At 34.6% G+C, this 12,591-nt stretch overlaps 1 protein-coding gene across 4 annotated transcripts in view; it reads left to right on the forward strand.

Moving 5' to 3' along the window:
- The first annotated feature begins 5,498 nt into the window (after nucleotides 1-5,498).
- Nucleotides 5,499-12,591, forward strand: part of Cpxcr1 (CPX chromosome region candidate 1) — a 42,204-nt gene continuing 35,111 nt past the window's right edge. For 2 of the 4 annotated variants that reach the window (XM_059250287.1, XM_059250291.1), the window contains exon 1: nucleotides 5,499-5,611. The gene's annotated coding sequence lies outside the window, so the exon portion shown is untranslated. The remainder of the gene's footprint in view (nucleotides 5,612-12,591) is intronic. The other 2 variants (XM_059250289.1, XM_059250288.1) reach the window with 2 other exon arrangements.

Below are 12,591 nucleotides of genomic sequence, written 5' to 3' on the forward strand. Positions count from 1 at the left end.
GTGCCAGGCTTCTTGCTAACTGTTCTTACAGCTTAAATTAATCCATTTCCATAAATCTATACCTTGCCACGTGGCTCGTGGCTTACTGGCATCTTCACATGGTGTTTTTCATCATGGCGGCTGGCAGTGTCTCTGACTCAGCCTTCCATTTCCCAGCTTTATTCTCCTCCTTGTCCCACTTATACTTCCTGCCTGGCCACTGGCCAATCAGTGATGTATTTATAGACCAATCAGCAACACATTTGCCATACAGAACATCCCACAGCAACATTCAAACAGGGCCTCTGAAACAAACAAACAAAAAGCTAAGTGATACTATATATAATATATAAGGGTTGGCATAGCAAAAATAACACCCAAGCAAGTGCAAAGGTTATATATTAAATACTTTGAAATATTTGTAATACATTCATCAGACCAAAGTTGATAACTAGAATGGATAATGAATTCCACTAACTCACTAACAAAAGACAAATATTTGAAATTTGCACTAGACCTGTATAATTTCTCAAGAGGACATATAAAAAGCAAAAAAAAAAAAGTTGGAAAAAAATCTCCATGTTCCTAATTTCAGTGTTTTGAATGAAAAATATCCCCCTTAGTCTTGTGTATTAAACATTTGATCTCCAGTAGGTGACACTGTTTGGGAAATTGTAGATGATGCAGCCTTACTGGAGAAAGTAGTCCTTGGGGGTTAGCTATGTAGCTAAAATCCTCACAGAATTTCCAGTTCTGAACTTCTTTGTCCTTGCAGTGCAAGATGTGAGCACTCAGCTTCCTGCTCCAGAAGCCATAAACGCTGATTGATGCCATGGTTCCCTGACATAATAGACTCCTAACCCTGTGGAACCACAGGTTCAAGTAAGTTATTCCTTTTATAAGTTGCCTGGTAACGGTGTTTTATCATGCCAATAGAAAAGTAACTAACACACAAAACATCTTGGAAACCAAAGTAAAACTATATTGTAATATCTCACTTTGCCTCAGTTAGAGTGATTTTAGTCAAAGCACACTAAATTAATGTATGCTGGTGACGATGTGGAGAGAGCAAAATATTGCACACAGTAGGTAGGGATGGAAAATGAAGTAAACTTATAATAAAAATCAGTATGGAGGTTCTTCAAAGATTAAAATACAACTACAGTGCTGAAGAGATGGTTCAGCAATAAAGAAAGTTTCTTTCTAAATACTAGAGTTCAGATGCCAATACCCATGTCAGCCAGCTCACAAATACCTGCAAGTCCAGCTCCAGGGAATACAATCCTCTCTTCTGGCCTCTTATGGTACCCATGCACACATGTGTACACACACAAAAAAATATTTTCTAAAGAAAAGATATAAAAATAAATGTATAGTCCCTAATAATGAATACGCAAGAAAGAAGTAATGACACTGTATTCTTTGGAAATTACCATTTTAAAAACCTGTTTGTGAAGCTTCATTTGGAGTTCATTACAAATTCATACATGCCAATTTTATCAGTCTCCAAAATAAATAAATTTTCTTGATAGGTCAATTTGTAAATGATTCAAAAAACACTAAACAAAGAAAATTCTTTTGAGTAATTTCTTTTCATATATGTATGAATTTCTCATTTACTGAAGAACTACTCCACTTTTTCAAAAGACAGAAACAGATTTCCCTTAACTACAGAATCACCATAAGCCTCATAAGTAAGTCTTAGCAGTTTGAAACATGTTTGGTTTCACTTTGTTTTTACTTGTTATTTCTCATATAAGCTTAAACTGCTCTATTATTTTTGATCTAATTTATTCCTGATTTTTAAGGAAAAATGTCTAAATATAAAATTAAAAACTCTTCGAAGGAAAAACCTCCATATTGAAGTAATGATGTCAATGCTAGCTTTTAACATAATGCACATTCCATTAGAAATTTTATTGAATTTGATATTGGAAAAATAACATACATGTACATACTTTCTATCACATATGTGCTAAGAGTTCCCTTTTTACTTTGATCGATAAGGCAGTTTACGAATTTTTTACATATCTGGTTAACTCATTTAAGATTTACAAAATTCAAGAACTGTAAGACTATAACAGAATTCAGAGAGTATTGTTAGCTTCAACTGTACATAGCTCTAGAATGTATTTTCCAGGATACTTTGACTCCCTAAGGAAATACTTGCAATGGTTGTTATCTTTTAGAATAAAAAAAAAAACTTGCTGATGCAACATCGAGATAAGAAGAGATTGCCAAATGCAGGTTGGAAATAGGAAGCAAGGTGGGATGTGACATTTGCCTTGGGAATCATTAGTTGGAATGCAGGAAAAACCAGAACAAAGTTGTTGATGCTTTCTAAAAGAGGCCTCACAGCTTGAGCACCACCTCCCTCTAATCCTGCTTTCAGTTTTTACTCCTCTGTAGCTTTCTCCTTGCCATTTTAGTTTGTGTTTTTATGGCTTCCATTCTTATACATCAATGCAATATGAAAAACAAGTATTTCCAGTGAAAACAATGACCCCAAAATAGTGCTGGGTTTTAAGTGCTTTTTATCTGAAACTCTAGAAATGTTACTCTCAAAGCTTTTTCAGGCTCTGTTCAGAATTCAAAGCAGTAATATTTTTAGAATTACAATTGGCCACCAAACCATCAAACCATCAAACCACAGAATCCTGGGCTGATCCTTTTCTCCTTATTAACTTTCATTGCATAGAAGCCAAATTTTGGTGCTTCTGTATAAATCTATACATCAGGTTCTACATTTGTGAAAGTAATTTGTGGATCATTGAATAATCTTAGTATTTATCTAAAGATATTCTATTGTATTGTCTCTGTAAAATTTAATTGATATATATCATATATACATAAATATATAAAATATTTGTTTGACATTCAATGTACTTAGACTCTAAAGTCCATTGTAATCTTCCTTGAAATGGGGCATAAGATTGGGAATATGGTATTTCACATAGGAGGACCCAGTATATGCTGAGCAAAACCATCCCTAGGCAGATGGCCCTGGTATGTATAAGAAATCAAGCTATGTGTGAGCTAGTGAACACATCAGAGAGAGAGCCATTGAGCAGTATTACTCCACAGTTCCTGCCTTCATGTTTCTACCTTGAGTTCTTGTCCTGACTTCCCTCAAGGGTGAGCTGAGGTTGGGAAGTATAAGCCAAGTAAGTCCTATACTCCCTTAAGTTACTTTTGGTCCAGATATTTTATCATGGAAAATAGTGAAGCTGGAATAATGTGCAACATTAAATATTTGAAGAAATAAAATTAAAGATAAGTATAATTAACATATGACCATTTTACTTTGCTTGCAAGGTCCTCTAGCAGGCTCAGACACTGTACTTGTCATCCACAAACATGGCATGTTTTACTAAATGTAACTTTGATGCATGCTGTTTAGATAGAAATAAACCACTATCAAGATATTTTATTGGGAAATAATCAGTAAAATACAGGATTTTTCACATACGAACTCACAGAGACTGAGGCAGCAAGCACAGGGAATGCATGGGGCTGTACCTGGTCCTTTGTGTATATATTATAGCTTTTATTTTAGTGCTTTTATGAGATTCCTGAGTGTGGGAACTAGTGGGTCTCTGATTCTTATGCCTTCTCTTGAGCCTTCTGTTTGTTTTGTCCAATTCTGATGTGTTAATTTTTATTTTATCTCATTATATTTTATTTTATTATTATCCTTTAGAAGCCTGTTTGTTTTCTAATGAGAAACAGAAAAAGGAGTGGATCCAGATGGAAGGGGAGATGGGGACGTGAGGAACTGAGTACAGGAGGGGAACTGGGTACAGGAAGGGAAAAGTGTAATCAGGATATATTATGTGAGGAAAAAAATCTGTTTTCAACAAAAGGAAGAAAAATACAGTGATTTCATGTGTTTTTACTGAGAGTAAGTCATGTTTTGTATTTGGAATTTGGGAAGAAAATTACATGTTTATCAGAAAATCGCCAAAAGATTAATATCCACTAGAAAGTTGGACACATTTTTTAATGTTAATTTAACTGAATTCTGGCATTCTTAAAATCTGACTAAAAGTTGTTTACTGGGTTGTCAAACAAATACAATCAACTGACTAGGAGGACATACCATATTGCCAACATCATTGTGTTATGTTAAGAAAATGTGTTTGCGCCAAATAATAACTGTGGTAATGAATGTGGAGGAAAGTAGGATACAAGGGATTCACTGAAAGAAAACAGATGGGAATGATAATGTTTATGGGTTTTTCAAATGTGTTTGTGTGTGCATGTGTATGTGTGTGTGCTAGTGCATGTGCACATGTGGAGGCCAGAAATCAACATTAAGTTGATTTCTTTATGTTTCACATTTATGTTTCACATTTTTGAGGTAGGATAGAGTTTCTAGGAATTACCAACTTTGCTATGTGACTTCAGCATGGTTCCTGTTGTCCTCTGGCTTCTGCCAATCTGCATGTTGTAAGAGGCTCTGCTGTTTTGGCTCCTAAATATTGCAGATACTTACACATTTTTTTATTCATTTTTACCTAAAATAGAACTACATCACTTTCCACCTTCTCTTTCCTCCCTCCGGTTCCTTCAATGAATACCCCCTCTCAAATTGATAGCCTCTTTTTCATTGATTATTATTGTAACATGCACATGTATATATGTACACTCATGCATATATAAATAATGCCTGATTAGTCTGTTTTTATTGTTTGAATGCATATGTTTTCTGGGGTGACCACTTTATATTGGATAACCAATAAGAGAGCTCTTGTTTTAAAAAGTTCATGAAAATAAACCAGTGAAAACTTTTATCCACATTGTTAGGAGTTAACAATCTGTCATCTCATGGCTTTATGGTATCAAGAAATGTTCTTACTATTCATAGAAATAACAGCAGATGAGAATTTAAGGACTCTAGACACATGGTAAAAATAAAAGTGTCAAGTTTAGGAAAAGAGTATTAAGACTTTTCTATATTTTGATTATTAGAGGGTAAGATACTTAAAGAAAATCAGTTAAATATGAAAATAAAATATTTCCATCTACTATAGCAGGAGGAAGGCTAAGATAATGGAATAAAAAGCATTTGTATATGAATCTAACAAAACAATTACCTGTTGCTTTCATGTAGACCTTCTAGATCTATTAAATACTTGAATAGTATACATAGTTAAATTTAAATTTATATGGATATGGCTGATGTTACTATGTTGAAAACACATGTGATCATATTGGTATATACTTAAAATGTGTTATTGATAAGGAATTAAGACTTTACTATCTTGTGTGCAGTAAGTTTGCTTTACATTTTTTCCAATCTTAGGGAAAATTGAAGATTCTCTGTGTCTGTGTGTGTGTGTGTGTGTGTGTGTGTGTGTGTGTGTGCATTTAAAATGATAAGTTCACAGGCTCTCTCAGTTTTTCCTATTATCCCCCATCTAAAGAAGATTTCAGTATACCAATTTGAATTATGATACTTCAGAGGCTTCCATTTTGTTGCTAGGTTTCACATGTGTGAACATAGTGATGCAGTCAATAGAACTTTCAAAAGGTAGAAGTGTAAATGTAAAAGGGCAGAAGATCAGAGAGCCAATCCGTTGTCATGAAGCCCATCTTGTAGGACACTTACTAATGAGAATGGAGAGGAAGGGTGAGTTGAAACTTGAGAAACATAATTGTTTCTTTGTAGCTGGAGTTATTTCCAGTCCTGCCTGGGCCCGCAGCCATTCAGACCCAAATAAACACACAGATGCTTATATTATTTAAACTGTTTGACCTAATGGCTCAGGCTTATTGTTATCTAGTTTTTATATCTTTTTAAAAGAATTATTTATTATGTATATAAGTGTTCTACCTGCATGTATACAGACAGGCCAGAAGAGGGCACCAGATCTAACTACAGATGGTTGTGAGCCACCATGTGGTTGCTGGGAATTGAACTCAGGTCCTCTGAAAGAGCAGCCACTGCTGTTAACCTCTGAGGCATCTCTCTATCCCTTAGTTTTTATATCTTAAATTAACCCATTTCTATTAATCTATAAGTTGTCACATGGCTTGTGGTTTATATTTACATCTTACTTCTCATGGCAGTGGCTGGCAGCATCTCCTGACTCAGCCTTCCTATTTCAAGAATTCTTTTTTCTCTTTGTCCTGCCTATACTTCCTGTCTGCCTAGTGGCCAATCAGCATTTTATTTATTAACCAATCAGAGCAACACACATTCATAGCACACAGATATCCACAGCCATTCCCCTTTTCTTTTCTTTTTTTTTAAGGAAGGTTTTAACTTTAACATAGTAAAATTACATATAACAAAACAGTTACCAACCAAGAATTATAGTTATAATATTTTGTTTATTTGTATTCTGACAAAATTAAAGAAGATATCTATCTTATGTTTGTGAGTCTAACATATTATGTTTAACTTATTGTTTACCATAATTAAGGAAATTATAACTATTTAGTCTTTAACTACATCAAAATTCTTAGGAGAATATAATATTACTTGAGAAATGGGACAAGGATGCAAGCAAATTTTGGGAGTCTTGTGAGAGTAGACAGAGACACTGGCATTCTGGACAGTCATCTAAAGCTTTTCTGTAAAGTTGGGGCATCTGTCTTTAGTCCACAGGCCTAGAGTCTCTCAGTCACTTTTCTTTGTGTCCTGTAGAATGTCTGGCAGTTTTCTCTATGAAGCAGGAACCTGAAGGACCATTTTGTCAAGTAAAGTTTAATGGTCACCTTTTAACAGGTTCTGTATGCCTAGTCAATCAAGCAGTCCAGGCAAGAACAATTTCTTGCCCAAATGGCTATTTTTGTCAAGAAGAAGATAAATTCCATATAGAGTGCCCATCCTCCTCTCTGAAGTAAATTGGTATTGTCAGGAGCAGACATGTCTCACTGTCTAGAAAGTCTAAATTTTGAAAACATTTTAAATGTTATATTTTGTAGGTTTTTGAAGTGTTTGAAGATTATGTATCTAAATGAATTATGTAAAGATTTTTTTAATGTGGGAAAAAAATTAGTGTTTTTTTGATATCTGATATCATAATTGACATACCAAGTCTGTATAGAACAGTAGAAGTCTGAGGGAATTTTAAAACAGCTACCTAGCATGGTTGTAGTCCAAGAAGGAAATCCAAAGAAAGAGAGAGAGAGAAAAAAGAAAGAAAGAAAGAAAAGAAAAGAAGGAATGAAGGAAGGAAGGAAGGAAGGAAGGAAGGAAGGAAGAAAGGAAGGAAGGAAGGAAGAAAGAAGAAAAAAAAGAAAGAAAGCACCTACTACCTACCATGAGAAGAAAAAAAGCTAAAAGCTAAAGTCTAGCCACGTGCTCTGGCTTGAGCTGATTTGTGCCTGAGCTCCAGCTCCCTTAAGTTCTAACCACGAGTAGGCGATCTGGCCACTAGCAGCTCTAGCTACATGTAATGGCTTTTAGCTACCGTTGTGTGCAGCTCTGACTGTGAGCAACTGGACTGGACCGCTTATAGCTACTCTGACTGTGTGCAGCCAGATTGCATATAGCTCCAGCAGGGCCTGGGGCCTGTAAATCCCTGGCCTGTGAGGCCACCAGTGTCTTTTTAATGAATTCTTATCACGTGGGCACCAAATGTAGACAACATTTTAAACTGTGGTAGTAAATAAGAAACACAGAACCAAATACAGGGGTAATAGCTGAAGAGATCAGAGAATTAGCAAAGAGCCATTGACTACTTTTTAGCTTATCACCAAGCTGTAGTTTCCCACATGAGAGAGCTTCTTCCTGCCTAACTTACACTTTTATTGCTATTTTGTTCTGTTTTCCTATTGGCTTTAAGCCCAGCCACTTGACTTTTTATCACTGCCTGTCTCTATAGACCTCCAGGTCTCTGTGGTTGGTACTGGGATTAAAGGCTCATGTCACTACGCTTGGCGGTGTCCTTGACCACACAGCAACTCTGCCTGTCATGTGGTTGGATTAAGGGCGTGGGCTACCACCGCCTGACTTCTGTTCCTGGCTTTTTATGACCTCTGATCTCCAAGCAAACTTTACTTATTAACATACAAATAAAATTACATTTAAGCACAATTAAAAATATCACCACATTTCCCCTTTTTATTCTAATAAAAAGAAAAAAGTTATAACTAATATAAGAAAAACTGTATATAATAAGTACAAAAACTATATATAATATATATATGCAATAAATATCTTAATGATGTCTAGTCCATTTGTATTTGACAAACTCAGAGAAAATATTTTATTATCTATCCTATTTTGGTAAATTCAAAATGTACTTGAATCATTTTTTATTTTAACTTATATCACTAACAGAGAACTATCTTATAATGTCTTTTAAATTTATACATTTTACACCTCTTCAGTGAGTTTTTTTCCTGAAATTCTTAACAAGGAAAACTATAACTACCTAATCTTTAACTATAACTATAACTATCTAATCTTCATCTCACTATAACTATCTAATTTTTAACTAACCATAACCATAAATATCTAATCTTTAAATCCCTCAGAGACCCAAGAAAGAAATAATATTACCTAATAAAACAGGAAGTGTAAACAAGCGACTTCTAAAAAAAACTTGAGTTGACAGAAACAGCCAGCTGTCTGGATAGTCACCTGAGGTTTTTCCACAATATTGGGGCATCATCTTTATCCTATAGGCTTAGCGTATCTGAAAGACTCATTTGTGAAATAGGATGTATACAAGGCCTACAGTTCGACCTCACATTCGGTGAGAGTAGTCCACATATCAGATAAACCTGAATTCCACCTGTGTCCTGTCATGATTCAGGATTTTAAATTCTTTAAATTGTTGATGTTATTGGAATTCAGCTGTCCATGGGTGGCATTATCCCAGCATCCCGTACTTCTCCACATCCCATTCTTTTCAGCTTGTGGGTGGCTTCATCTCTTTTATTTTTTTATTTTTTATTTTTTTTGGTTTTTCAAGACAGGGTTTCTCTGTGTAGCTTTGCGCCTTTTCTGGGACTCACTTGGTAGTCCAGGCTGGCCTCAAACTCACAGAGATCCGCCTGGCTCTGCCTCCCGAGTGCTGGGATTAAATGTCAATTTACCATTGAGAGGTTAGACTCCATCAGCCTAGTTACTCTTTTAAGAATAACTGTTTTACCTACTATTCCATTGCACATTATGCAGTCAACAGAACTTTCAAAAGGTAGAAGTGTAAATGTAGAAGGGCAGAAATTCAGAGAACCAATCGGTTGTCTTGAAGCCCATCTTGTAGGACTCTTACTAATGAGAATGGAGAGGAAGGGGGAGTTGAAACTTGAGAAACATAATAAGTGTTTCTTAATATAGGTATCATTAATTTTCAATATATAAGCAATTATTTTCTTATTACTTGTAAAAGATTGATCTACATTTTTTTAGATAGAAATGTTAATCTAAAACTCATTTCTCTGGATCAGGAGCTAAATAAGTTTATAATTGTGTCTATGATCATACCTCAAATGGAAGTAAATACTTGAATTTGTCATTAACAATTTTAAATGATGAAAAAAGATAAAGTAAAGTTAAAATTTTAAGTATCAAATTTAATTTTGTTTAAATGAAGGAACTGGAATGTGATCAAAGTAACTGCCTTGCTTATATGTACTTGTTTTATAAGATAGGTGTTACCTGAGGCTGTTTAAGCTGAAGGATCTAAGAAATGTATATTGGGGATTTTGTGAGAAAAAGGAGAGGTGACACTCATATAGTGAAAGAGAACTAAGTTGAGGTGTCATAAGTGGTATTTGATTTTTTTTATATATTTAGTTTTTGTATAAGGAATGTATATCATCCTAGAGTATATGGGCCTTGTACAAGCCACCATATGATTAACGAGAAAACAAAAAAAAGGATAACTTCTCTCAATAACAAAAATTAATTTATAAAAGTTAAAAATGAGAATATTTTGTTTTTAAACTTAGTATATTTTAGTGTTTTTGAAAACACTATAATACTTACAGAAATTGAAATTATTAGGATAATATTATATTTCAACATTTGTTTACATTGTGTAATTATGCCATATTCAAATGAGTATGAATGCATCTCCTCAACCATTCATCATTTATTACTTATTCATGAAGTAATCTTTCAAAGTCTTTCCTTTCGTTTGGGAGAAATGCAAAGAACCTTATTGGTACTTCAATATGCAATAGCACACCCAAACTTTCACCTACTTTACTGTAAGTCAGTATTGATTGACAAGCTTTTCAGCATTCTTTCTTTACCTTGTTATTCTTCCTAGCCTCTGTTAATCACCATTGCATTCAAAATTTCTGAGGCCAATAATTTTTTATTCCATATATAAGTGAGACTGTGCCATGCTTATCTTGGTCTGTCTTATTTCAGTTCACATAATTACCTTCACTTTAATTCATGTCATGAATAATAGGATATTGTTCCTTTATAGCTTAATACAGTATGTGTATGTTTCACATTTTCTTCACACATTCAAAAATTTTCCATCACTTGAATTGTATGACAATTAATAGGGCATCCTGATTTCTTTGGCATCCTGATTTCGTTTTCAGTTGGCTAGCTGGAGATAAGGTAGTTATACTCTTATATTTTGAGGAACATTACATTTAATTTTGCCTAATCTGCATTCCCAACAACATTATTGAGGTGTTTCTTTTTTTAACATCCTATCTAGCACCTGTAAGATTTAATATTCTCTATAATACCAATTTTGGAGAAAGGCGAACTGTTATCTTGTAGGATTTGTCTGAACTTCCCTAAGGATATCACTTTTGAACAGTTTTTCAGGTACTTTACTGGTATTCATTGTTCCCCAAACTACCTGTTTAGTACTCAGTATTGTATTCAGCTTTTGGTTTTAAAATTTGGCCCCATGGCTGTTTTTGATAAATTTTAAATATTACCATTTGTTTTGTGCATAAGTTGAAATTATTTTCTCTGTGTTATCAGTGATTCTTCATTTTATTTTTCTTTTATCTGATAAAATTTTTACTTTGTTATAATCACCTTTGATACCACTTGCTTTAATTTCCTGTGCATTTATATAGTATTGTTCAAAAATCCATTTCAAAATGAGTATTTTTCTGTTTTTTATTTAAAGTAATTTTGTGCTCTGGTATTATGTTTATATATTTAGTTTATTTTGAGTTCATTTTTAAGTGTTTTTTTTAGCATTTTTGGTTTATTTATTCTGTGTCTTAGAGGGATGGCACTTATAATGGCATATATGTAGAAGTCAGGTCAACTTGCAGGAGTCAATTCTTTCCTTCCACCATGGATTATCTATGAGAATGGAAGTCAAATAGTCAGGCTTGTTGTCAAATATTTTTACTCTTTAAGTCATCTTGCCATTCCTGATTTAATTATTGAAGCATGGGAAACAGGATACCTAGTTAATTATTTTGCATGTGAACATTCAATTTTCCCAATACTGTTTATTGAAAATACTATATTACTTCTCCAACGATATTCTTAGCATTTTCTGAAAAATAGTGGTTTTTACCTGTATACATTTACTTTTTAAATTTTAATAATCCATTGATTCTAATTTGTGCTACTCATATACTTATGGATGTGGGGCCATTCACAAGAACATAGTTGACCTATAAGGAGACGTTCTTTTTTTTTTTTTTTTTTTGGTTTTTCGAGACAGGGTTTCTTTGTGTAGCTTTGTGCCTTTCCTGGAACTTGCTTTGTAGACCAGGCTGGCCTCAAACTCACAGAGATCCACCTGCCTCTGCCTCTTGAGTGCTGGGATTAAAGGTGTGCACCACCACCGCCCGGCATGGAGACATTCTTAAAGAGAAGTAATGGGTTGCCTAGTCCTGTCTCACTATGAGGGTTTTAGTTTTATTTTATTTATCTTATTTTCTCATGGATACTTGCTCCTTTCTGAATGGAAATGGAGGAGGAATAGATCTTGGGAAGAGAAGTGGAGAGGGAGCAGGAAGGAGTGGAGGGAGGTGGAACTGTGGTCAGGATATATTGCATGAGAGAAGAATCTATATTCAATCAAAAAATGAAAGAAAGAAAGAAAAATGACTCCCTTACCAAAATCCAATGGTTATAAATATTATATTTTAATTGTCTATTTATCATATCCATCATGTAAATAGAGTAGCTATGAACATGTATAACATGTCACCTGTACTAAGAAGTAGATTCCTTAGAGTATAGGTTCCAGAATTGATAAATTTGATTCAGATAGTATGTCTATTTATAGTTTTCCAAGAAATTGGTACACTTATGAGTGAGTAGATGTAAAACAAAGATGACTTGACTGCTACTCACAACTCCAGGGAGGCTACCTAGAAAACAGGACCCCAAGAAAGACACAGGGATCGCCCAATGACAGAGAAATGGATGAGAGAAATGAAATTATGAACAACCTGGACATGAGTGGGGGTAATGAAGGGCAAGGGTCGAGGGAAAGAGAGCTTAGGGGAGCGGGAGAGTCCAGCTGGATCAAGAACAGAGAGGGAGAGCAAGGAATAAGAGACCATGATAAATGAAGACCACATGAAAATAGGAAGAAGCAAAGTGCTAGAGAGGTCAACAGAAATCCACAAAGATACCTCCACAATAGACTACTGGCAATGGTCGAGAGAAAGCCCGAACTGACCTACTCTGGTGATAGGATGGCC

Source organism: Peromyscus eremicus, chromosome X (genome assembly GCF_949786415.1).
Source record: "Peromyscus eremicus chromosome X, PerEre_H2_v1, whole genome shotgun sequence".
NCBI lineage: Eukaryota > Metazoa > Chordata > Mammalia > Rodentia > Cricetidae > Peromyscus > Peromyscus eremicus.